The sequence below is a fragment of the Hemicordylus capensis genome, chromosome 4 (genome assembly GCF_027244095.1).
Source record: "Hemicordylus capensis ecotype Gifberg chromosome 4, rHemCap1.1.pri, whole genome shotgun sequence".
Taxonomy (NCBI): domain Eukaryota; kingdom Metazoa; phylum Chordata; class Lepidosauria; order Squamata; family Cordylidae; genus Hemicordylus; species Hemicordylus capensis.
In genome coordinates, this window is record NC_069660.1 from 115,951,444 (window position 1) to 115,978,729 (window position 27,286).

Below are 27,286 nucleotides of genomic sequence, written 5' to 3' on the forward strand. Positions count from 1 at the left end.
ATCTGGACTATTCACCAAGCATTGCCTGCACATTTATTTGCAGGCCTACAGTTGCAGCCTTGAGGGCTAGAAACCTGTTTTTTTTCCCCTTTATTCCATCCTCAGTTTTACACCCAATATAAATGATTCCATGCCTAGAAGAAACAGTCCTGAGGTATGTCTGCCTTCAGACAAATCATTTTAATACTTTATACATATAACAGATATAAAATGCACCAAAATATTTCTCCCTAGAAGTAGTTGCACATATTCAGCAATTTCATAGCTGTAATGCTGTCTAACAGAGAAAACAGTGTTGTGAGGTTGTAACTGGGGCTGCAATTTGACCCATTTTGTCAGATAGGTTCAATCGCCTTTGGAAATGTGTTCTCCCCAAGAATGCAGCTGTCAGTACAATTGGTTGAAAGTGTTGTCAGGAACCCTTTCATTAAAGTCCATACACAGTGAAGTTGTATACAATTCCTTGAGAATCATGGCAATAATCCATAACGTCTTCAAGTGTCTTATCGAGTAGGAATGTGAATAGCTCCTACTGGTTTGACCAGAATTGCACATATAGCAGTCATGCTGGCAAAAGGAAAATGTTACAAAACCTAACATTATATAGAATTGTGTTAGAGAAAGGTCTTTTTAAAAAGTAAATAAACAAAAAGTAAAAAAAACCCCAAAAAAGTCACAATTGAAATGGCCCTATAGATTAGTATTAATTATCACCATGCTGCACTCTTCGTGGTCAGGACAACATGAGCTGGTCTGTTGGTGTGCATTCATTCTACACTCTTCGCTCTTTGCGGAATAAAATCCAGTTGGCATGAATTCTGTGAAAGCTACAGCCCTCCTCAATTCTGCCACTGCAGTCACACATCCATTCTGATTTCATTTGTAAAAGATCGTGAGATTGTCATAGCAGTGTTTAGAAGACCTGTAGCTTTCACAGAATTCATGTCAACTGGGAAGTTGATGCCTCTGTGCCTCCATGCATGCTCACTCAACCCTTCCCTGGGAGCTCAGGCTGGGCGTGGGAGAAGGGGGATGACAGTCCCAACACGTCATGAAGTGCAGGAAGCACACATGGTACCTCTTCTCATCTGCTGAATGGCAGCAGCAGTAGCAGCAAGAGTGGACAAGAAAGCAACAGAGCAGTCCAGGGCAGGGAAAGAGAGTCTGGGTGGTTGTACTCCCCATCCCTGCCTCCCTCCCTGACAGAGACGTAACTATAATAGGGCAAGGGGAGACAGCTGTCTGGGGGCCACTGCCTTGGGGGCCCCCAGAGGCAGGTCACATGACTGACTCCCCCAGCTGTGCACCTGCCTGGGCTTCCTTCAGTTGTAGTCATCCTCCGAAATTGATGTGCCTGTTAAGACCTGGAGCTACCAGAACAGCATGTCTTTCTCTAGTACCATTAAATGATTTGCATCATCCACAATTACAAAACCTTTAAAAAAATAATTTAGGATGATGTTCTATTGTGGTGTGTGTGTGTGTTTACTATGCTTTTTATTACCACTATTCAGCCTCATTTTAGGTTTCTTTACTTCATGAGCTGAGCTTCGGGCGGGGGGGGGCATTTTAAAATCTTGTCTCTGGGCCCACTCCAGCCTTGCTACTCCCCTGCTCCCTGACACTGCCAAGGTGAGAGTGGGGAACTCAGCACTTCTAATTGAAAGAAACACAATGAATATAGAAAGAATGACTTGACTTTACTGGGAAACATAACACTTTACAGAGCCTTGCAGCAGTAAATAGGAGGAGGTTTGTGTCTCTTTGAATTTCATGGTACATGTCGCTGTTGCCCGACAGAATAGAGGGAAGGATGTGTGGGGTGGGGCTGAATCTCCGAGAGGTGGCCAGTGAAAGTCACAGTGCCTCCACCTCAAAACCGTGGTTATGGCAAGTCAGCAGTCGGCATAACACTTCGGCAGGAAAACCTCAGTTGTCGGCAGCGAAGCTTAGGTGTATCCAAAGGTTACAACTGGAGTTTGGCAAGGCAAACAGGAGGTAGCTTTTTACGCTTAACTGTAGTTTCATGCATTCGTATCTAATAGAGTTCCAACCTCTGCCCCAATTAACTGTAGTTATCCTGTACATCTGAACTGGCTCTGCATGGCTCTTGTTTCAAGCTGCAGATTGCAAGCCAAAGAGGAGTGTTTGTTGCTAGTCTAACTTTGTGTTGTTCACCTTTTAATTTTCCTGTTACCAATGCATTACCAAAATAGTGGAAATAAATGATTAGTGGCTAACTTTTAAAAAATCAGTATTCCAAAACCAATTTCTTATTGCTGTATGATTCTATTAATTAGGGTTTAATCAACAACAAGAAGTTTAGGAAACATCTTTATATATTTCAGCCAAAAGTAAGTTGCAGCAATCCAGGTAAAATGAAGCACTTTTAGGTTTTGTGGATTCCGTGTGTTTTACAATCTCAGTGACATCAATAAAACTTAAAAGTGCTTAATTACAGCTGGATAGTGCCCTATATTTTAACCCATTGTTTCAACTTCCAGAGGATTACTCAGCTTTTATGTGAACAGAAATCTGATTCTGAAATAGCAATTATTTGTAGTCTGGGTAAAACCAACAAAATACTAATGTCTGCAGTCTGTTCAGGCAAAACTTTCACTATGAAATAGGCTTCCCCCATCACCCAACCATGCACACTTTTTCTTTTTTTTCTTGCCGACAATGAACAGATAAGAAGGAATTTCTCTTCTTTCTCCTAGCAAAAGAAAAGCAAACACAATAATCCCTGTTTATTGTTGCAAGGTTTGTGACCCAGTCTTGCTCCCGTTCTCTGACTGCACCAAGGTCAGAAACAGCCCCTATATCAGTGAACTCCCTTTCCAAAGTCTTTTCATCTGCACGAGCATCTACTTTTACGGTATATTTTACCAAAAAATTATATAGACCAACAACTAACAAAATGCATCTACTTTGGTCAATAAATCTCTACTGATGTCCTTTTACATCCCAAAGAAAAATACCCTTCGTGTTGGCTTGAATTGTCTTAAATCTATTCACTAAATAACCTAATTTTGTAAATAACATCCTTCACTTTCAAGATCTTCCATGTTTTCTGAACAATTTATATAAAGGAAGGTTCTTGATGCTTTCCCAAGATATCAGTGAGAATTGTTGAAAGGTAAGAGAACAATTTTACAGGGGTTATAATCAAACTGATTATACCCAGGGAATCCTTAGCTACATGCAACAATTACACAGAATCTAGCAATATTTAATGCTCTATACTGGACATAAAGAATGAGCTGGTTTCATTTCCTCCGCAAAAAGCTTTAAATGTGTAGACTGCCTGATAGTCATTTAGAGGTATTTCTTTTAATCTGAAAATCTGTTGTTGTTTTTAGAAAACCCCACATATTCTGCAATTATAAAATATAATTGCAATATGTAAAAACATATTGGTTTGAATCTTAAGGTCTCCCTTTCTCTGGATGGAGTGGATCAGAGGTGCACCTAGGTAATTTTGGAGCCTGGACCTAAAAGCCACCACTGCAACCTCCTGCAACCAGGAATAAATGAGGGCTCCAAAAATCCTCACATTCATAGACGCGGGTCCTTTTTGATGGTACTGGCTGTCAAGAATCCCAAGACCCAAGAATACATGAGGAAAAGTGAAGAGATTATATTTAATCAAAACAGATTTATTTTCTTACCAATATTCAGATGGATCACAGCATACAGCATGCAGCAAGACTACTTCTCTCACACAAAGCAGTCACAATATACCATACCCCCAAGGGAACCTCGACTTGTTCCTCTTTTTGCTAGATGCTAGGTGCTGTCAAATTGATTGATCGGATCAACTTCCTCCTTTCCTCCTCCTGTGAGCTGTGCCTGAGCCACCCTCCCTGAGGGAGAGAGCTCGGTGGGCCCTGCATCCACTGGTCCCACCGACCTGCTCCAGATCAGGGTCCTAAGTACCCTCACCCTATCTCATCCACGCATCTAACAGTGATTTGATAGAGCAGAGGTCCTGACCATCCATGACCCTTTTCCCAACCTGTAACTTTTGACATTTAACACCATTGGCTAGGGGAGATGTGAAAGAGGAACAAGGCATGGGCCAAGCGACCACCCTCCAAATGGAACACTGAGCCTTGGCTACTTTCGATCTGAGGTATCGAAAAATGAGGAAGTGTGTCTGAGCTAACAGGCTGATTCTCTCTGATTAGACGAGAGAGAAGGTGGGGGCTTTCCTGAACAGTGGGCAAGAAATTACTTACTCAGCACTCTGTATAAGCTCTGGGACTCCACCGAGGTCTAATTTTGAACACAATGCGGGGGATCTGGGACTTTACCTATATGACAGCATTGCTCATGGGTTCATGCTAAGATCAAAGCCTAAACTATATCAAGCAAACAAACTCAAGTCAAGCATTTATCTAATACAATATGGCTAACCCATCTATGCACTTATTCAATATAAAAATGATCCCAATTGGATCTTACACCATCCTCCTCCCTCTGTCTTCTGGCTTCCTCCTCCCCCTGCCCCCAGGCTCCCAATTTTGGAACCCCCCATCCCCACAGCAAGTTAAGCATCATCCCTTTCACACACACATACACACACCCTGTGACACACACAATAATTTTTAACATGTGGGTTCTTGAGGGCACAAACAGCAACTGAGCTCACAAGAATGTAAAACTATAAAACAGGTATATTTATGCAAATATGCATTAGTGCAAACATTTCAACATGCAACTTAACATATTCCCATCCCACATATTTCTTTCCCCACTCTCTCCTGTCTCTAAAGCAGAGGTCATGCTCAGCTGCCCAGAGCAAGTCACAGTCATACTTGGCTACCTGGTGCAGGCCATCAGTGTGGTGCAGCAACCACACCACCCGGGACAGACTAAAGAGGATTTGGGGGCCCCAAGGGGGTGTGGAAGCCCTGGACTTCAACCCAGATGTCCAGGGGTAAGAGTGCCTCTGAGTGGACTACTTGCTCTGGAGCAAGATAAGAATCCTTCCTTTTGAGAAAGAACACTTTAGAGTACAACCAGACTTCCATGTGCACCAACCCCTGTGCCCCCATGCAACTGTTTCTGGTGGGTGGGTGGTCCCTGCTGCACCAGCCAGTGCCACCCAACTGCCTGGCACCCAATTTCCCTGGCCAGGAAGGGAAGCATTGCCCCATTTTCCTCTCTCCCCGGCTGTGCCACCGCCACGCTGCCACCTCCTCCCTCCCCCATGGCCTGGCCTCAGCCTCCTCCTTCTCCAGCCAGAGGAGGACAGAGGGAGGAGACGGGTGGTGGCTGCCCCCCCCCCCCCGGCAGCCCAGTGAGACCAGAGGTGGGGGCCTGGGTGCAGGGGGAGGAGGAAGCCAGAGGATGGAGGGAGGAGGCGGGCAGTGGTGGCTCCCCTCCCAGCAGCCCAGAGAGACCGGAGGTGGGATAAAAAAAGGGGGGCCTGGGGAAATTTTAAAAAATTGATTCCTAGTGTGTGTGTTATGTGCACATACTGCCTTGGTAGTGCCACCCAGAACAAAACTCTTTCAGCTCAACTGGTGATAAAAATTGGAACACTGGATACAACTGTTATTTTTATGCCCATGTGCCTGCTTTACATAATTTCTTCTGACTAAAGCTTTTGGCAGAGGCGTAGCCTCTGAGGTACCTAAAAAATCTAGGGCCTGGGTCCACAGGGCAGCCATAGCCTCTCTCCCACCCCATTTTAATAATGGACTGTTTTCCTGCTCTCTAAAGCTAACCGAAACTCTTTTCCATTAGTCACCAGGATATCCTTCTTATAGCTGGTGTGGTTTTGTCCACAGTGCAGCTTTATTTTCAGATTTCCCTCCCTTTGGTAATCACTTCTTACAGTGGTCTTGCCACTCCATGAAATCTGGGAGGTAAGGGTTTACTGTGCATTAATATCTCACCTGCAACCTTTATTGTTGGTTTCATTGAGGTGGCTTTGATGCTGTGCAATTGTTTAAAACAGATGTTTGGGGTGGGAACTACACTTTTGAGGGAGACTACCATCCTACTCCTACTCCTGGACTGTTGCCATCACCTCCTTTACTGAGTCCAGCAGTTGTAAGACCCGTCCACCGCCCTCTCTGCCATGCTGAACAGGTGAATTGCTACTGGGCATGAGGACTACCCTCACCCTCCAGCACCTTTCCCTTCCACCATACTCCAGCTGGGTTGGCACTAGGCATGAGGACCATCATCCATCCACCATGTCTAAGCACCTGGGTTGCTGTAGAAATGGAAGGGATAGAGACAGAAGGAAGGGCTAGAAACTGAGGAAATGGAGAGGAGGCATTTGCCTCTGTCCCCAGTGGTGCTCTTACCTCTGGATTTTGGAGGTGAAGCCCAGGTTCTCCACACCCCCTGGGCCCCCCCAAATCCTCTTTAGACTGTCCCAGATGGCATGGTCGCTGCTGGCCTGCACTGCATTGGGTGGCCGAGTGTGCTTATGACCTGTGCCGGGTACTTTAGAGACAGAGAAGGGAGTGAGCAGGCCTGTCCTTGGGGTGGTCCCTCCGAGCCCTGCACCTGGACAGGCTCCGCAGCGGTGGCACATACTGGCTAAACGAGCAGTGAGCAGCCTGCCTCTCTCCTTGGCAGCCCTGCCCTCAGCTTGCGCGTGTGCGAGTGTGCTGCTGGCAGCTGTTCTGTTCTGCTCTCTCTCTCTGGAGGACAGGCTGGCCCCACGGCACACAGGCCGAGCGAGCGCACACTTGCTGAGTGAGCAGTGAGCAGCCTGCCTCTCTACTCGGCAGACTCGCCCCTGGCGCATGGGGGTTGGTAGTGCTGCGACGAGTCTTTCCTCCCAGCATTTCTGAACCCGGCTGGAGCCTTTTGGCACCTCATGGTTTGCTCTCCCCACTCCATGCTGCCCCTTAAGCTTCATTAGTTGTGTGTCCTCTGCTGGCTGAGTGGAGGGGGTGGCCATGGGGCGAGGAAGCTCCCCTGCAGCAGGCCTACCCAGTACTTCAGGTGAGGTGCATCCTCAGTTCTCCCCCCCCCGCCCCCGCAATCCTGCCCCTTAAGCACTGAGGCCACTGGCTACTGGAGAGAGCGATAACACGCATGGCGGAAGTTACTGCTGGATTTGGCCAGTCAATTTGGCTTTTGCACGGGGGTGGAAGAGCGGTATTTGCAAGGCGACTGTGGCTGAAACTAGTTGACTGTGCTTGTTTGAGGACTCCAGTCCCACAATCCCACAATCCTTTCCCACCCCCTTGTTAAGACTGTCCCATCCTTTCCCTCCTTCTCCCCTGCTCTCTTGTAAAAGCCTGCAACATCCCCTCGCTCTCTCTCATCGAGCCAAGTCTGACCAACCTTTCCCTCTGACTTTCTGCCTCTCAGCTCTCTTGCCCTCTCATAAAAGCTTGCACCATCCCCATGCCCCCCTCTCCCTTGTCCAGCCAAGCCTGCCCCATCTGTTCCTTCTTTCTTCCCCCACCTCCCTTCTCTCTCTCCCTCTCATAAAAGCCTGTGCAGTGAAGGATCAAAGTGTAATTGTTTAAATCAAAAATTAAGAGAGAAAAAATCTCTTTTTCCCCCATGCAAGTGGAAAATGGGATGATTTGGCAGAGGTGGAAAGGAAGAGCAATGCATTTTATCATTGTGTATTTTGCACAGATTGTATGTATGTATTTTATTAGAATGAATTTCATTTCAATTTATTTTAATTTAACTTAAATTAATCTTGACCTGCCAGAACTTCAAAAGCTAAATTTTAAATTCGTTTAATTAATTTTACTTCAATTAATTAGTTAATTATTACATGTTACTTTAATAATCAGTACCCTAAAAATTGAGCTTGGCCCCCATGAGCCAAGTCATGGTCGGTTTTGGCACCAGGGCATTTGAGTTGTGCACACCTGAGAGGGAGTGTGTGTATGTGTGTTTATGTGTATGTGTGTGTATAGAGGGACATGTGTGGGGTGGGGAGGGGAAAAAATGGAATGTACCTAGCGGGAGTCGTGTGTGTGTTGTATCTATAGTGTCACATAATAATGCACATGTGTGCACACTGCCTTGATACTTCTGCCCAAAACAAAACCCATTCCGCTCACTGCTGTAAAAACTTAAGAGGGAACACTTCTCAACAGCCTCGCCTGCCCTCAGCTTGTGTGAAGATAAACATAAGTAACCATGTACACTGCTCTGGGTTCATTGGAGGAAGAAGAGGATAGTAATGTAGGATTAAAAATATTGTGTCAGAAACAGAACAGATTGATTATTTTCTTCCTTTGAAATGGAGGAGCAGTGAGCATTCTGTGAATAATTTGGATGGATGATGGTATGTGCTTCCCAACTTGAATTTTGGACTTCAAGTTTGGAATGCAAATGTGTTAAACTATGTATATTTGTGTCTTGGTTTTACTGCACATGCTGGTTCGCCCCCAGCTCTATACCCCACTAGGGACAGCCCTGTGAGTGAGGAAAGAAAAATGTGGGATGGGAATATGTTAAGTTGCATGTTGAAAAGTTTCTGCTACTGCATTTTTGCATAAATATACCCCACATGTTAAAAATACTGTGTTTGTCAAGGGGTGTGTGTGTGTGTGTGTGTGTGTGTGCGCGTGTAGGAGGATGGTGCTTAACTTGCAGTGGGAGGGGGCCACGTGTGTGTGGGAGGCCTCCAAAGCCCTTTAGGTCCAGGCTCCAAAATTACCTAAGTGCTCCTCTGTCTGTCCCCCTTTCCATTACCATTGTCCAGAGGAGGGAGAACCGAGGCTCAGTGACCTAGGAATTAGTAATGAGGAGTGCCGTAAAAGTTCCAGCTTAGAGCATGCCCCTCCTCACTGTTTCCTGCTTTTTCCAAACAAGTTCAGTGGTAGGGCATTGTAGGGGGAGGGACAGGCAACCAATAGGGCCAGGGCTCACCAAAACAATGGGGGTTTGTGCCCCTTTGGCCCAGTGCTAACAACACCAATCATCTTGGACTTCCTGTTTGCAGCATTTGGATTTTCAAGCTATTAGATTGTCTAATTTAGAGAGCTGCAGAGGAACTGAATATATAGGTTAATGAAGTTCCAAGGATTCAGTGCAAGAATTATATCCCATATCTAACAATTCAACATTTCTTTTGGAAGAGGAAATAACGATTTGGTTTAAATCTGTAGTGCAGCTAGCTCTCCCCAACAGATGAAACATACAGATTCTATACATCAGCTAGCTTCTACCTATAAATCTGTTTTTGTTAATGTGTCAGTATGGGTAGATTTGGAGCAGATAAAGTGGTGTTAGAGAGCAAGATTCTGCAAAGGTACTTTCCTCTGCTGGGACTATCTTTTTTCACATGGTGAGTCAAGGGTGGGAGGATGCTGAGCTCTTATCCTGTTTTTCCCTCTTTAGTTTTTTCTCTTTAGTCTCATGTCTTCTTTCATAAGACTGAGACAGTGAGGCTATTCCCACGATCCCTGGAAAGCAGGCCAAGGGAGCTTAGCTCACTTTCCAGGGATCGTGGGAACAGCCCGGTGCTCCCAAGGCAGCTAGCCTGCCTAATTCCCCCTCCCCTTAAATGAGGTTAACGGAGTGAGCGCTCCGTTAACCTTATTTTTTTTTGCTTGTGTGTTGCCATGGCGCACAGCGACACATGAGTAGATCTCCAATCGGGAGGCTCCAAGCACTTGAATGGAGCATCCTGGAACTTCCTGGGGCTGCATGGCCCCTGCTCCCTGCAGCTCCCACTGGCTCCATGACGGAGCCAGCAGTCATGTGGGCAGCCGGTCCGGCTGCCCAGGGCTGCCTTTTGATCATCTGCAGGGCTAAGCCCGTTGTCCCCGCAGACCCGGAAGAAGCTCTTTTCACTGATCATGAGCAGAGCTTCAGTAACTGACAGAATGGGGGAAATTACTCAAAGTAGTTCCATTGAAATTAAAAGGAAAAGTTAGACAATGCCCAATTTGTCCTTTTAATTTCAATAGAACTTTGAGTAATTTTCCTCATCATGTCAGCCAATATGGAACTTCCTTCTGCAAATAATGCGTTCTCCCACTGTGGGAAACAAATGGAAGAGAGGATCTGGTTGCTTCCATTTGTCCAGTTTGTTTCAGAACATTCTTGACCTAGTTATAGAAATGTCTTGATAAAGAAATTGAAAAAGCAAACCTGACATGTCTGACGTATAATTGCAGCACTTATAAAAATGTCTGACAAATATCAGATGCATGTCCTCCTGTGGCTTCATTCTGGCTTTCAAGCAATGATCTGACTTCAATCCCAGATTAATTGATTAGAGAAAGACTCTGGAGATGGGATGATAAATCAGTGTAAATTCATTATAACTTGTTTCTATAAAGCCTAGGATTGTCAATAATGTGAGAATAAGTCAACACATTTCTTATTGGGTGCTAGAAGATTTCTTACTGGGTGCTGAAACAACAGTAAAAAAGTTACTCTGAATAATTTCACTTAGCTAATTTTCAAGGTATATGATACTTTTAATCATGGAATTTTCCTAACGACCGCCATTAAATTCTACAATTAGTAGAAATATTAGTAGAAACTATTACTTTTTAAAGCTGTGAAAGTATCAAGGCAGGTGACACTCAAGCAAATAACTTCCCTCCTAACTCCTTCAGATAAGTATATTTTAAAACTGCTGCTTCAGTTTTATGCAATAAAACCCCATTGTAACAATGGATCCAAAAAGCCGAAAAAGACTATTATAACTTTGAAGGCTCACAAAGTTAAATAGCCTCCTAACTGGCTTGCATTGCAGGTTTTCTTGACTGTAGAACTAACGACCCCGTTTTTCTGGTGTGGACTGCATAACTCACTCAAGAAGACTGACCCTAGGGCAAATTGTGGTGGCACAACAGAGTGAATATGGGAGAACTGGGCCTGAAGCCGACATAACTCACTCAAGAAGAATGACCCCAGGGCAATTAATGGTGGCACAACAGAGCTAATACAGAAAGCTTTTAAACACCAATTTAGTCTCTTGCAGTCATTGCAGCAGGAGAAAAGAAGGCATGGCCTGAAAAACAGGAAGTGGTTGCAATCTGTTTGTATCACCTTGATTCAAAGCTGCAATTATTTTGAACCCATGGTGTTAACGTATCCAGAAGCTTCTCTAAGGCACTGGTTACAAAACATTTTACTATGGTTCACCAGGCTCTACCTTAGTTTAAAACCACCAGTATGATTGAGTTTTAATCCTTACGCAACTCTCCTTCAACACTTATGATTTGAAGTTTAGCCTCTCAGGCAGAACTAAATGTGACATGAAATGTGAATATGTAAAAATTGGGAACTATGTGTTTCATTTCCTTGTCCCCCATCCACAAGACCTATGACTTACTTGTGATATGATGCCCTATCATATGTGCTACGATAGTGACCTGATGTGCTATGCATATCCTGTCCCACAGCAGGGGCAGGAAAATGAAGAAAATGCAACATCAAGACTTCGGAAAACTGCCCTTGATGTAATTAATCAGAATAAAGGGAACCTCAGAAATTGGGGGGACATGTAACAGGGCTTTGCCTGATAAACACCAAACAACAGGTAAATTTGGTAGGATTAATCAAGTAGGAAACAATCCTTCTTGTAGTACTCTGGTTTCCTTCTTAGGTACCCTAGTCCTAAGCCTTTTAGGGCTTTAGCAGTAATGACCAGCACTTTAAATTTGGTCCTAAACTGCATTGGTAGCCACTGCCTATGGTAGAGTATGTCTGTGTGTGACATTATCTTACTAACTGGCCTTGGTCACTAGCAGCTTTGCAGGGATATTATATATCACTGAAGTTTCCAGAGATTCTTCAAGGGCTGTATTGAAATAAGACAGTAGGCCTTTTTAGCATTGTGCTTTCTGGAGGCACCAAATGTATGAAGAGTTTAGTGGGCTCACCCACCACTAAGCATGTCCTCTATGCTGCTTTGCCATCTAGCCACACAACTGCTGTGGCACGTAAGGCTGGGGCTTTATGCTTTTGACCATCTGCCTGATGATGTATTTATACGTTATTTTGTGCACCCATGTATTACTTACAAAACCATGTATGGCATGCTGATGTGGATGTTACACAGTATTGCATAGAGTTAGTTATATTAGCCATGTTAGGGTTAATAGATCCAGGTAGAATAGAAATAAGTAGGGGTGTGCAAGGTTCGGAGTCCCCCCCGGTCCGGGGGGGGGACTGTGACTTTAAGCGGGGTGGTGGTGGTAGTACTTACCCACCCCCGCCGCGCTTCCCCCTCCGGCGCTGTTCCTTGTTAAAATTTTCTTGGGGCGACAGAGCTCCGCTCTGCCGCCCCTGCCCCCGTCGTCGCTTGCAAGGCTTTCAGAAAGACGAGCGCGCACGCTGCGCAGAGCGCATGCGCGCCACTAGCGCTCGTCTTTCTGAAAGCCTTGCAAGCGACGAAGGGGGCAGGGGCGGCAGAGCGGAGCTCTGTCGCCCCAAGAAGATTTTAACAAGGAACAGCGCCGGAGGGGGAAGCGCGGCGGGGGTGGGTAAGTACTACCACCCCCCCGCTTAAAGTCACAGCCCCCCCCCTTCCGGACCGGGGGGGACTCCGAACCTCCAGACCGGTCCGGCGGTCTGGCCAATGAGGCCGGACCAACACCGTGCACACTTCTAGAAATAAGGTCGTAGCAGAACCACAGGCCTGAAGCTGTTAGGAGCAGAAACAACTGTTTCAGAGGGCTTTTGGTTTGGGAGTGAGAACCTCAATTGACTGTGACAGAAGACAGAAGCTGGGATGAACTGGGCCAGGCTGGTCATGTGCTGGTGAAATAATAATATGTGTCCTTGGAGGCCTTGAACCATATTTTCTGCTGGTTGCTGAGGATTTCTAAGTCAGGACAATGCAAGTTCAACTTACTCTCGTGATGTTGTGATGCATGGAGACTCCAGATGGAAGATGGACCAGTTGGTTAGCTACCCCCAGCCCTACTCCATGGATATGCATCCCATGTTTTGTAAGAATGCTATAATGATAGACTGAATTGCTTTTTTGAGCTTGCTACTATATGCTTATATCCTGTTATCTTAATAAATAGCTTTGTGATCAGAAATATAATTGTGACAGTGTTTACTACTTCTTTACCCCAATCCCAATATGAAGAGCCGAAAGTAGCTATAACTCCCTCTCCCTCTCTCTCGCCACTCATGGATGGGGCAGCCATAATGGTTACAGCATGTCAAGGGTCCAGTTCAAAGTGCTGGTTCTCACCCTTAAAAACCTTCAGGGCTTAGCACCTGCTTACCTCCAGGACCCTTGCTCCCAGCTAGTTCTGTCCCATCCTGTGAGATCTTCTCAGGTTGCCCTTCTTTTGGTCCCTAGTCTCAGAGAGGTCCGTAGTACTAGGGCCCATGGAAAGGCTTTCTCTGTTGCCGCCCCTTCACTTTGGAATTTTCTCCCCCACCCCCAGATTTTGTCTGTCAGCTTTACTGAAGATGTTTCTTTTCCGCCAGGCATTTGCCCTTTATCTCTCTCTTGAGCAGCTAGAGAGAAGGAAGGTGAGTGCCAGGGCAGGTCTTCCTACCTGCTTTCAGCACTGTAAATGTGAGCTCTGTTTCAGGGACTAACGTCTGAATTGGTCTCCAGTATTTGTGCTGAAGCCAAGTACTGTGAATGCAGAGGGTTTGTCACCATGACAGAGAACTCTGGAATTCTCAGGGAATTCTCTTAAAATTCAGTGCTTGTCTCTGTAGATGCCCACAGAATGTGGCTAGCCAGTGTACTGGTAGACACCGATCAGGGAATGGCACCTGGGGATGGTTAGTGGAGGCAACCCTACTACATTGTTTATCGCAGGGGTTCCAACCTGTGATACTTCAGATATTGATAAGCTACAACTTCCATCATCCTCAGCTACAATTTATTGTGGCTGGGGATGATGGGAATTGTAGTTCAGCAGCATCTGGAGTACCACGGTTTAGAGTCCCCAGCTTACATTTGCCCAGAAAGCATAATAGAGGGCCAGTGTTCGACCAAGGAGTACTAGGTTCAAATCTCCCCTCAGCCATGAAACTCACTTCATGGATCAGTCATTCAGTCTCAACTTAACCTACTCCACAGGATTATACCTATAATTTGTAAAATAACAATAAAAATATGCAGTTTCAAAACCAATGGGCAGTACCATGGTAGCTCTAATGTGACACTCTCTGCTTTACCACTTGAATCTCTAGAACTGTCACTCACGCTTTACCAGAGTTCATAGATCATGAGGTAATGGGTAAAGAACAGACACAAGTCCTGGTAGTTTTCCTTAAACACAATTTAGAAGTGTAGTAAATGTGACTTGCGTAATACAAGGCAACAATCGACACACTTGCCAAGGAATAACATGAGGTATATATCACATTGCAATATGTGGACAAATACAGGGATATTAATATTGTTTTTTTAAAAGCACTTTTCTAACAAAAGAACGGCAGTTCTCTGAAAGTGAATGGAAAGGAGAAAAATCTTTCTGCGTTTCAAGGAATTTTACCGAGGGAGAAAACAAACACACAGAAAGCAGAAGATATTTCCCCCATACTCATATCATCCCGTGAAATTTACATCCCTTTCGAAATCCTTTCCATGCGTTATTTCTCTTGCCTCGACACGCACGCTTTCATGTGGCCTGCTGCCGCCTCCCATTGCTGACATTGGGAACAGAGAAGTGCAAGGAAATGTGCTCAGTGGACAAGACCGAAGCAATTCCAGTCCGCGGAAACGAAGGGAGCACACCGAAAGCAAACACAAACAAAACACCTTGAGTGCATCTGGAGAGCCCTAGAGAGGTGTTTCTATTTATTATTTCCTCCCTTTCCTCCCCACGTTCAGCATCGCTGTGAGTTGTTGATTACATGCTCAACAGCCCCACAAAGTCGAGTGAATTATTAGTAGGCGTGCGAACAATTAGGACGGTGAAGAATGGCGGACGAGGTGGTGGTGGGGAAGTGTTCGTACGTATGTGCCGCACGATCAGATCCTTCAGCGTTGAACTTTGAAAGACTCCCCGCCGTCTTCTCCCTTCCAACTACATTCAGCTTGACCTTCCTCCATTTGGCGAGCCACACTTGCTGCTTTGGCCCCCGCCCCCTATCCGGGATCGCACTCCTTTTCTGTATCGGCGTGGCGGCAGCCGCAGGCAGCCTTACATACACACAAAGAAAGAAGAAAGCAGGGGGCGGCGGGAGAGAAAAGCAACCGGCGACTAAAGTTTGAGGGGGCCTGAAGCTCGCTGCTGCCCCTTGGCAAGCATGAGACGGGGAACCAACTAGCAAGCTTTCCCCGCAATGAGTAAGGCCGGCGAGAAGGCAAACACGCCTGCTAGTCTTCAGCCGCGCGATCGGCCGAGAAAAGCACCCCAAGGGTCAGCAAGGGCAGGGCACCCAGCCGGGACCCCGAGGTGCAGTCTTTCCCCTTCCCTCGTCCCGGGGCTGCCCCAAAGCTTGCATCTCCATTTGCTGAGATGATCTAGCATTCCCTGCTGCTGCCGCTGTTGCCAGATCTACTCAAGCCAACCCGCCCCCCGCTCTCCTCTCCAGCCCACCTTCTCTCCCTTTCCCCAAAGCCGTGCAGCCGCAAGCAGCTCAAATGGAGTGGAAAATGGCCAGTGGTGGCAGATCGAGCCTTTAGATTATCTGCTTCACGTTTGGTACTTAGCTGTCTCTAATCTGCTTTTATTTGCCAGAGCCCCCAGCTTGAGGGGAAAAGAAAGGGTGGGGGAAAGAAGAGGGTTTTTACCCCCTTCTGGTCCTTTTGCTGCCGCCGCCGCCGCCGCCGCTTCTATAGTATACATGATAATATGTTTATATGATTAGCTGAGCCCAGGGTTGGGTAAAGAGAGAGAGCGAGAAAGAGAGAGGGGTGGAGATTGGAGGAGGAGGTGGAGGCTGGAGGTGGCTCCAGTTCAGAGCTAGTGGAGAGTCTGTGTCAGGACTTAGCAATCCCCAGTCACACACTGAGAGGTGCATGAACGAAAAGGAGCTGGCGATACAATTCACTGGGATTTCTCCCCCCCCTTTTTTTGGCGATTTTTGTCCCCCTCCCTTCTCCCTCTTGCTTTGAGTGCGACCAGCTTGGCTCCTGATCGCCGTTCGCGGGGCAGCAGCAGCAGCGGCAGGAAGCAAACAGAAAAGCGAAGCTAAGGAAGGGCTGGATCATACCAGAGGCCAGAATGTCATCCAGGGAGATGTAAACGAAGAGAGCGACGGAGAAAGGGGTCTTCTTGGCTGTGCTCCTCCATGAATTGCAATCGGACCCCCTTTTCTCCCACTTCGCCTCCCTCCCGAAAAATTACTGAGCTGATCCCGGCTGCTTCCGTTGGCATCGCCTTTCTTTCTCCATGTTCATCTTAGTTGCCTAAAGAGAGAGGACTCCAGGGCTGGTCACCTCCAGAGGGTTTTGCACCTAGCGCTCTTTTGTTGTGGTGCTTTTTATCGACCAAAAGATTATTTCGATTTTTTCCTGCTTTCCTCTTGCGTTTGTGAGTGCGTGGCGGTTTTATTCCTTTCTCTCCTTTTTATTTTCCCCCTCCCCCTTGTCTTTTGGACGGAGCAGAGTGCGTTGGGAACTGCAGGGAGAAAAAATGTTGACTTAACCCCTAGCAAAGCTTCTCGGCTGGCTGGGCTTGCTTGGAGGAAAGGGAGGAGGAGAAGCCGCCTTGTGTACGTTTTGTCCCAGCTCAGCGAGCTGCAAAGCCAGCTGCTTTCCTCGGCTCTCGTTCACTTCTACCAGCCCAGCTTTTTCGACTGCCCAGCCAGCCTTTTTCTCCTGGCTATTTGCTGTGGCGCCTCCTGGCCCAGAAAAAACCCACCTTCCTTTCCCTTGTGGTCAAAAAGGGGCTTGTCCTACCCCCGATTTCCTGGGCACTCCAGATGCTAGAGGGACCCTGGCCCGGCTTTGGCTGCAAACCCAAAGGTAAGATGGGAAGAAGAAGAAAAGGTCCTTTTCCACTTGCAGTACCTGTTTGCTTACTTCGATCGCCCCCTTTTGTAGGCAGAGGGCTTACTTACTTTGAAAGGAGGGGGGCTGCATTATTGAGAATCAAACCTAACCCTTTGTTGTCCCTTTGGGGTGGGGAAAGCCCTCCAATAAATCTGTGAGCGGTGATACAGAAAATCCATCGAAGTGTCTGCCGTCCCACCCTCTTATCTCCCTCCGATGCATTCGACCCCCCCCCGCCCCACGCTGCAATTACTGTGTGTGGTTTACTTTAAATACTGCACGGCGCGTAAATCAGAGAGACTGTGTGTGTATGTATTCGGGGAGGGGTGGACATCCAGCATCAGACCCAGGCGGGGGGAAGGGGAAAAGGGGGAAGGGTGGCGATGGCCCTCTCCTTCCTATAGCCTGACTCCTTCCTTGGGTAATGGCAGATCGGGTGAGGGTTAATGCTGAGAAACCGAGGCGGGCTGAGGAGGGGGAAAGGTGACCTGAAAACGCAGTCAGATGTGAACTGGCGCGGTCGGATATGGCAGCCCTTGGGGCCATTCAGCTTGAAGGACTGCTGCGCGTCCGGCTCGAGGAGGACCCAGGGCTTCTGTAAGGGCTGCGGGCCCTGATCAGATGCGAGGCGGAGAGAGCAGGTTCCGGGCCGGAGAGCAGCAAGAGGATTCCCCCTCGCGGAGTGTAGTGGATCTCTGCTTGCAGGGACTTGGCAAGAGGTCGGTCTCTGGGCTGTTACAGGACACCTTCGCATGCGGTTCCCTTGCTTCCAGGCAAGAAGAAACTCCTGGGGCTTCTGCCCTACAGAGGTTGGAAAGAAGCCCGTGTGTTCTGTTGCGCGCTCCTTGGGGAGTTGCCAAATGTTTTTGGGTGGGAATGGGGTCGAAGAGACATAAGTCTGCCCGTGCCCGACTCGCTAAACTTTGCCCACATATTTCATCTGGCTGTGGTTCTCCTTGATACTGTCGGAACTTACTTCAGATTTTAAAAAAAGAAACGCATGATAGGACTGTGCAGCCCTTTTGAAGCGATACCTAACAGCCCAGTGATACTTTTAACACTAAGGACGATTTACTTGGACGTGCCACTGATTTGAGAGGACTTTGTTTTCCAAGCAAGTACACCCATATCTTTAGATAGAAGTATGTTTTGGGGGTGTACTGATTATCGAATATTTGCCAACTGGTTTTCCCGGGGAGGCGCGCGGGGGGAGGGAGAGCTCCCTTCAATGAAAAGTGTGTGGCGGGGCGGGGGGAGTCTTTAGGAATCCCAATTCCCTGGTGGGTGGGTGAGTGGGGGGGAGAACCTCCAAGGAAGGCTCCCATGTCTCATACTAGCAAGGGGAGCCATCTGGATCCTGTTACTGGAGCAAGCGTTTCTCTTTCTTTGGTTTACTCCCAACATTTTTTTGCTGTATGTACAGCTAGGCAGTCCCTTCTCTCTGGATTCTTCAGAGTGCCTGGTGGTTGATTAGAGAGAGAGAGAGAGAGAGATTATACAGGCCCACCAAGTCTGTCCTTTCTGCTGAATTCAAGTTGCATGCTCAAAGGAAAAGTTCGATCCTCTTAGTAAATGACTTGTTGAACATTTAATTTCACCAAAGCGCAAGAAGCAATCCAGTCAACCTTTGCATGCCTTCTGCAAGAGGCATCTGGATATAAATGGATAATAATCCTTTCTGATTGTGGCTCGAGTAAAAAGGTTGATTCCAGTTTTACTTGTACAAATCTAGGGCCACCTGGAGACAATGCAAAGAAAGTGTGTGATGTGTTCAGAATGCTTTTAAAAACCCTGTATAGATTTATTTTAAAATGTGGTATTTAATAAGAACATCCTTTTAGTAATCTGGAGAAGAGGTGTTTGGATCAAATTTCCCAGTTTTCTCTGGGCTTCAGGGTGTGTGTGCATGCCCCTACCACATGTGTGGTAGGGGGTGGATTTCTTAAGAGGGGGAGTGTTGAAGGTGCTTTGTAAAAGCTTCTATGGATTTTTATTTTTTTAATTATATAGCATTTTGTAAATATAGTGGTGCTAGTGAGATGTGGACACAGTTGGTTTGACAGAAAGTAAAGATATCTCTTTTTGGGTTTCAGGTGTGTGTTTTTCTTTTCCTTAAGAAAGTGTTCTTGTGGCTGATAGAATACTGAAGAACAAATGTTCTGTTGTTTGGTTTCTTCAGACACTCTGATTCCCTCCCTTTTGTTGCCTGCCACTAAAGGAGGTGCCATTTCACATCATTCTGCACAAATTGTTTGAATTAATGCAAGTGTGAATTCTTACCGTTTGAAGGGGGCTATTAGCATATCAAAGGTTTCTTAGCTTTCAGCTCAATTGAGAAAACTTCAGCCTGTCTCCCATTTGCTTCCAAAGCAGAGGCCCAAAGGGCAGGCGTGGGGGGGGGGGATTGTAAAGGGGTAAAAAAGGGGAGGTGGATTTGGGTTATGTTTCTGAACTTTTACTGTTTTGTAATTATGCCAGTGAAGAACATAGTCTGTATGCTGCAGGGTCCTTGCAAACGGCCAAACAATTATATTCTATTGATTAATGGTTTGTTCTAAGAAAAAGGTTGACCTTTTTCATGGCAGCCACTGTTGCATAGTTTCTGGTGTCTCCTGTCTGTTCTGTTAGTGGAATTTCCAAGGCCTTTTCTTCTGGGCTCATGCTTTGGGTATGGCCTACATTATTGCATTAGGGGGTCTGAATGGAAAAGAACTTCTAATTACTTTTTAAAAAGAGATAATATTTGAAATAAAAGCGCACTCGGTTCCAAATCTTTGAAGCAAGCACATGCTTGCTGTCTCCATATATTTGTTAAATATTTTAAAGTTTTACTTGATTTTTCTTATAAGTTGTTTTTCAAAGTTTAATGTGAGGATAATTAAAACGACTATAATTTAAAAAGTCCCCAATAAGTCTATGTGGGTTTAAGTCCTGTATCCTTTTGTTGTTGTTGTTGTTGTTGTAGTTATCAGTGAAAGTAGTTATTAAATATTATTAAAATAGTTAGGATTGGTCAGATAAGTCTGGCTGCAGATTAATCATAATGCTTTTAGTTTACATAGCTGTCATTTATATGTAATTTTTTAAATTCATTAGTTACTGCTGTTTTCCCTATGTTTGCAGAGAGATATGCTTTAGTCTACTTTTTCACTATCTTTAAAAATCAATATTCATAATCTGACAGACCAGGAGCCAAGCGGAATGCAGCAATCCTTCAATAAGTTGGGCACTTTTCCAAACAGTAGCTAGCTCATTCATAGGGGCTGAAGTTTAGTAGGTCTCATATCAGGCTAAACAAAAATACGTTTTCAATTTCTAAAACCTCTAGGTTCAAAGATGCTGCTACTTCTCTCTCTCTCTCTCTCTTTTGCATCTTTTTGAAAACGTATCAGTTCTACAGAAGTGCACAATTCCTTATATGACTGATGCTTACGTTTGGGTGAGCAAAAAATGTCTTATGGGATGTGTCTGTGTGGGGGTGTTCCTGTCCTAACCTTCAGAATTTTTCCTTTTGTAATTTTGCAAAGGAATTGGGATGCTTATATATAACAGCTTCTTGAAGAAAACTCAAATGAAGTATGCAGATTTTTAAGACTTCTGCAATTTTGAAATAGTCCAGAACATTTTAGAATTTTGTTGGCTGGTATCTCTTAGTGGTCCTGAAATGGTGTGCCATTACAGTGAGGTAATTTTCAGCAGTTTATTTACCTAATGTCTATAGCAGTACAGGCATAAACGGAGCATATTGACGTAATTGTCATTATGACACTTAAGTTGCTTTTAACTTGTCTTTGGAGGTAGAATGCTATAAAAGAAGTACATTATCCCTTAGAGCCATCAGAGATAATCTAGAAATTGTCTTGAGAAGGTTGCACTTCAGTTTAAATGATGGCTATCTCAAAAACTGATGCAGCTCTATTGGTGTAAAATACCATAGAAGGAAGACTTTCAACATTTCATAAGACAAAATTGGCCACTTAGACAAAAGTTAATGTGCTACAGTAGTGCTTCAGCTGCCATTTTAAATCACAGTGGGTTACTGTGTGTTGGCAACAAAAACTGAACATAGATTACTCTGGAGGCTAGTATCTGGAGAAATCAGGATATTGAATCAATGTGAGGTAGAACAAACCAATTACTTCAGGTTTTGACTTGAGAGATTCCAATAAACATTTATTTTTTTCCCCTTGTCATGTTTGGCTCCCTTGCTCATTAATAGACCAACATCAAAGCAAGCAGCCAAACTTCCAAATGTTATAAAAAACAATTCAAAGATAAATATATTGTATGTTGTCTTGAAAGTCTTAATTTAAGGCAAGCTGTTGGAATTTTTATTGCAGCAATTTTCACAATCAGCAGAGACATTAACACCAGACTTCGGGGTGTTTTCCTTCTTTAAAATGAGGAAGAGGAGAGCACTGAAAAAGAAAGTTTGCTTAGCGGTTAGTCCATAATTTGCACACTTAAGAAGCTGCCTCCATATCCCCATATACTTTCAGTGTTGTATGTGAGGAATGGGAGATACTAACATGGTCCCTAAGAACTGGTAAGAAAACACTGTAGAAGTTGAAGTGCGTTTTTTTAAAGCTAGCATATTCAAACTGATTTTGCAGCATGTCCATTGTAGCATTTACTTTGTCTTACATAGCATATCTTTTATTAACAAAATATATATGCAGAAGTAGATAGGTATAATTTTTTCTCCCTTTAGGGAATGCATTGCACCTGCTGGCAATACATTTTCTGCAAGCGTAATTTGGGGAATACTGTGACTTATAAGTAGGTGTGCATATTCTGGATAAATATAAACAGAAGTTATGAAATTATTAAATTACTAAAAGATAATGTTGGCTCCCCCCGCCCCACAGTTCGCAAAAAAGCAGCTTCCATTCCCACAGTGATAACCTTTGTGAATTGGCTTTGAAAAGGTGCTCTGTTACTTTCAAAAATATCATTGGCATTTTGTATTTGGGTGTATGTAAGGTGATAGTTAAAAGAAGTTTAGGATACTGGTAGTGACTTTACTAGGTGAAGTATAACACTAGTAGTTAATCTATATTATGAATAATACAGTAGAGATTTTTAATTAATGCATAGGATGACAAACACAGTTGTGAAGCAGCATTGTTAATAGCAAATTTGTAATGGAATTATAATTAGTCATATTATGCAGCTACTTATACATATTACATTATACAGCTTTTCAGCTGATTTAGTAGAACTGATGTATGAGAGAATTGGAAAGTTTAGAATAGCAAGTACAACTTTTTAAGAGTATATGTGCATACTGCTTATTCTTTTCCTTCAAAGTTGCAACTTAAATACTGTAAATCCCACTATGGTAGCTGCAAGTCAAGACAAATGGGAAGCTGAATTTGATGGTAATGCTTAATACTTTTCGCAATTCTATTTTATATCTACACAACTAATGGAGGTTTCAAAGCCTGATTGACATGGTTTTCAAGAATGCTTAGAAGTAGGAAGTGGCCCTTAATGGATGCAGATTGGAGCTGTTCCTTTGTGAGTTCACAAGAAGATATCAGTTTACTCCGTTATTTCCCTTTCCTTTTACCAGTTATACAATTAGTTCTCCTTAGACTTTCTGAAAATTCTACTAAATAAACATACATAATTTTGCATCAGTTTAGATGTATGGAATTCATCACTTCCTACAACATGCTGTTACTGGTGACTGGTGCAGTTACTAAAAAAGGTGCAGTTCCTTAATGAGTTTTAAAACATGAGCCACAACTTGATAAATCTGAAAGCTTCAGTTGGGTCTTTTAAGAAAAAGAATTCTTGATCAGATTTTTGAATTACAGTACAGGCAAGGTTGTGGCTCATTATCTTAAATGGAGCATTTTATGGGTCTAAGAAGCAATATATAATTTGCATGTGCCATTATTTTTCCTCCCTTGTGGTATTTGTCAGGCATTAATGCTTCAACTGTACAGAAGCCTGTTATTTTCCTCCCCAAAAATTTATTTATAAAGGCATAATAATCAAGAACACTGCAGCCTGACTAAAGTAAATACAGAGCCTAACACCTGCAGGTAAAGTGCAGTCTACAGCAGCAAAAAAGAAAAAAAGGAAAAGGAAAAAAAGGGCTATTGATTGCTATAGTGCCACAAAGCGAGCTTAAATACAATTTGTTTAATTACAACAAAAATGAAGTTTTATGAAGTAATATACTTCATCTTTGTAGAAGATTTTATGTGTTGTGCTGGTAAATAAAATCCCATCACGGTTGTATAATTTTGTTCAATTATCAGAGCAGCTAAGAGGGAAAAATCAATTTACACTGAAAAACCACAGAAATAAGATTACCTTGTTAAGCAGCAACTTGGAGCAGTGTCGAAATTGTCTAGCTTTATCAAAAGTTGCCATATTAATGCACTAAGACAAATATGGACTAGTCCCTGTACTTAAGCATGTTATTTTACTCAGTCTCTCTACTAAACCAGCATTTATTTTCTGCATGTATGCACTCAGTGCAGTAGATGTTAGTCAGTACCGCACTGACTTTACAAAACAAATGGTATAATGCCCTTCATTTGTTTAAGAGAAAGGCTCACATCAGCAAAGTGTGGATGTATGTATGTCTGGTATGCTTTTGTAATGAATAAATATAAAACTTTCAGGAGGTATTTCAGACAAAAGTCAAAACTAGAGGTAAAAAGTAAATTTTATACCATTCAGAGCAGTCCTAATATACACATTTATGTATGTAATGTATAAAAAGTATCATTTAATGTCTATCACTTAAGAAACTGTCACCTATTTTTTAGTTTTACAGAAAAAGAATGGGAGAGAATATTTTTGTTGTTGTTTTGAAATATTGACATTTTATCTGTAAACTATATGCTTTATATTACTAGAGTCTGACAATATTACCTCTGCATGCTGTGAAGGAAATGCCTTTTTTTCTGTTGAACACCTGCTTTAGTGCAGTTTCCTGAAGTACATACAATCTTGTTTCACTGACCCACTAAAACTGTCTTCGCTACAAGGGGCAGGCAACATAACCATTTAAATCCTGTGGGCCATTTGTAGGTCACAAAGTCATCATACCAGGATTTCTGAATAAGGTGCCTGAAAAGAAGGAACAAATGCCACTTTGAATCGAGGTGTTTAAACCAGACCTCTGCCTCAGGGTAAAATTCAGATCTGTTTTAGCCCGGATGTAATGTCTCCCTCTACAGAGCACAGAATTAATCATGGTCTGACAACAGAATGTGTGCTGAGGGGGAAAAAAGGGGACCTCTTTTTGGCTGAGAGCCTGGAAACAAGACATCATAAACATTAAAATACGCTTAGGTATTTAAATCATTGAAGGTGGGTGATGAAGCACACTTCAGGTTTCCTTGTATGTTTTGCATATGGGCACAGATACCAGAGAACAGAATATACACACCTATTGCCTCAGTTATAATTGGTGCCCATGTGGATGAATTTCAAATCTTCTCTTCAAAATACATGACAGTGAGGACAAGGAAAGGATCAGGCCTTTGCTTTGCTTGTAAGTATTTTGAAAGGAAAAGCCATTTATACATGCATGCACAGTGAAGATACACCTGTATTTTATTAAAGAACCTGAATATCAAAACCTATTGTAATAAATGACCTCCTCAGATATCTTAGTGAGGTACTAAAATACATTTAAGTGCTCTGTTTTTGTACATGTGCTCTGTTTTTGCAAACATGTTATTAAATAGTTTTATTTTAATATGCAACATGTGTTACACCATTATTTATTTTCATAAATAATAGACTTGTTCAAGATACAAAGATTTGGACTCAACTCGAGTTCTCCATTCACTAAACCACACTGCCCCATTGGTTTTCATGCCAAGATAAGTAAAGCCTAATGATGAATCATCAGTCTCCATAATAATTTTTTTTTTAAAAAAATAATTGGAATTCTACTTCATGTATATCAAACTGATATCTCATTACGCCTGACTGATATCCCTGACTGTGTTTGGGCTTAAAGGACCCCTTTCTACCTAATTGTGAACTATTATATCTCAATAAGTGAATAAGCATGTTTTCATTTTTGTTCTGACCATTTTAACAATCAGAACTGCATATTGAAATTACACTGGACAACTAAGAGGAATATCTCCAACTTTATTTTGTGTAGATGATGAAGGATGGTACACAGAGTCCTTTATTTTTCTCTCAGTGAAGACATTGCCCCCCCCCTCCAAAAATGTGAGGCTGGAAGCTGGTAATATATTATTGTAATAGAAATCTTGAGTCAAAGCGCTAGCATTTTAAATATTTTTGTTCGTGATCAGAGAACACATTACATATTTGGAGACTATATCAAGTATAGATTACATCTTTGTTCTAAGTAAAGGAGACAGCGCTTCCTGATATTTTCATGCTGAATGTATTGTTTGGTGGTTTTTAAATGGACACAAAAGGGTAAAGCTTTGGTTGTGATCTGTATAATTCATGAGCTGTAAAGTTAAATTTGGGGGTTAACGTAAATAAACAAGGTGTGTGTGTATTTTGACATGAATAATACAATTTCTGAGCAACGTCATCTATTGTGTTTGAAAACTATTAATTTTGATTTATTTTCTTCATGCAAAATCCATTCTCATATTTAGAGGGGAATTTATCCTTTTTTGAACTGCTTTTGTGTCTGCTGTAGGTATTTTGATATCAGTCAGTGCCTAAGAATCATTATTATTCTGCATCTAGATGTCAGAATACTTTAGCTTCCATTACTGCCAAACTTGTTCTTGGCTGCTGCAGGGAATGGAAGACTTGTCTTACTTCAGATTCTGAAATTTCTGCTTGGTTTCTGATTGGAAATATGAAGAATTACTGCTCAGATTGGAGTGAAATTCGAGCTTGATTTGGAGAGGAGGAGAAGGGAGGAGAGTCATCTGAAACAAGGCTTCCCTGTTATCTAAGTCTGGAAACAAGTAATGTTAGGATTCAGTCCTAGAACATATGAAGTCTAAGCATTGCCTTTGAGCAGGTGAAGAGTCCATTGCTTTCAGAACTGTGTGATCACTGGTCATCTCATAGGCCATATGGCTATAAGTCCAGGGTAAGTTTCAGATAGACTTAGGCCCCCCGTATTCCTGTTTTCCTTTCTTTTTGAAAAGGATGCATAGCATGCAGGAAACAACAAACAAGCACACAAAATATCTTTTCTACTGGGAATGCAGAAATTCCTGTTTTACATTGCCAGTTCAAGTGGTAGTGAATACCATAAGAACAAAGTGTGAGGGTGAATGTGAGTGTTAAGAATGGCATCAAGAACAAAGTATGTGGGTGGATGTGGGTGTTAAGAAATAAAATATGAAGTTGATTCCAGCTCCTGCTTGTTGGGTGGCATCTTCTTGGCAAGCTCATGACTCAGATATCATGATGAAACAAGATTGTTGATCTGACTTGGCTATTGTTTTGGTTAGTTCTACCATGTCATAGCTTGATGCAAACTCCCTTTCTTTTTGCCTGGATTGAATGGGAATATTTTGCATTCAGAAGGCAAGTAACAATATAATGTCTTTTTTGATCAGGATAAATAAAGTGGGTTTCCCACATGCACCAGGACTTTCTCCCCCTTGGAGATAGGTTTCTTATGTATCATGTTAAGTAGCTGCAGTTGTGACTGCGTTTTAATGATGACAAAAATCCTTTTTACTGACTGATGGTACCAGATTCCTTTTGTCCTGAATGCCGGTGTATATCTGGACTTGAAGGATGTCTTTTGAAATCAGATCAGTAACATTAATATGTGTGGAAGGTATAATTGGGTTGCAGTTTGTCTGGTGCATTAAAGTTAATTTTGCTTAGTAGCAGCAGAGAGAAGAACAGAAGAAACAGCAGAGGGAAGTTAACAGATAACATAACATATAAAGTAAATAAAGCCTGAGTTATTACAGGGGGGTTGCTCCATTTCTCCTTTTGTTTAACTTGTCAAGAGTGAATGAAATAGTCTAATTTTTAACCCGGAAAAATAATGCCTTACAAAACCATTCTATTAATATGTTCAGTTTTCTCTGTGCCTTCTCCCATTATGACCTAGGTTCTCAATACAATATAATTGGAAGATTATTGAGCAAGAGCTACTAATGACAGATTATAGATTTGGCCACTAGAGGCTTTCCTGTAGCAGAAAAAATCTTGATATATGCATATGCATATGATTTTAAAGGTCATTCTATAAAACTACTATGCTTTCTTTGTTTTTCCTCCCCAGAAGAATTATTTAGTCTGTTTTTATCATTTTATCTTTAAGTATTCTTTTAAATTATCCCTGACGAGGTTTTAAAAATGTAGATCTGTATTGTATTTACTTCAAGGAACGTTTACTGCTGCATACTATATTCCAGTGGGCCTGGTTCACATTGCCATCTGTGTTGGATTTTGGCCCTATCT

The 27,286-nt window shown here is 43.3% G+C and overlaps 1 protein-coding gene across 29 annotated transcripts in view; it reads left to right on the forward strand.

Moving 5' to 3' along the window:
* Positions 1-15,121: 15,121 nt before the first annotated feature.
* The window catches only part of ADGRL2 (adhesion G protein-coupled receptor L2), a 269,111-nt gene continuing 256,946 nt past the window's right edge, over positions 15,122-27,286 (forward strand). For 7 of the 29 annotated variants that reach the window (XM_053313449.1, XM_053313450.1, XM_053313444.1 and 4 more), the window contains exon 1: positions 15,128-16,855. The gene's annotated coding sequence lies outside the window, so the exon portion shown is untranslated. Of the gene's footprint in view, positions 16,856-17,247; positions 17,602-27,286 lie in introns of those variants that run through there. The other 22 variants (XM_053313455.1, XM_053313457.1, XM_053313460.1 and 19 more) reach the window with 9 other exon arrangements.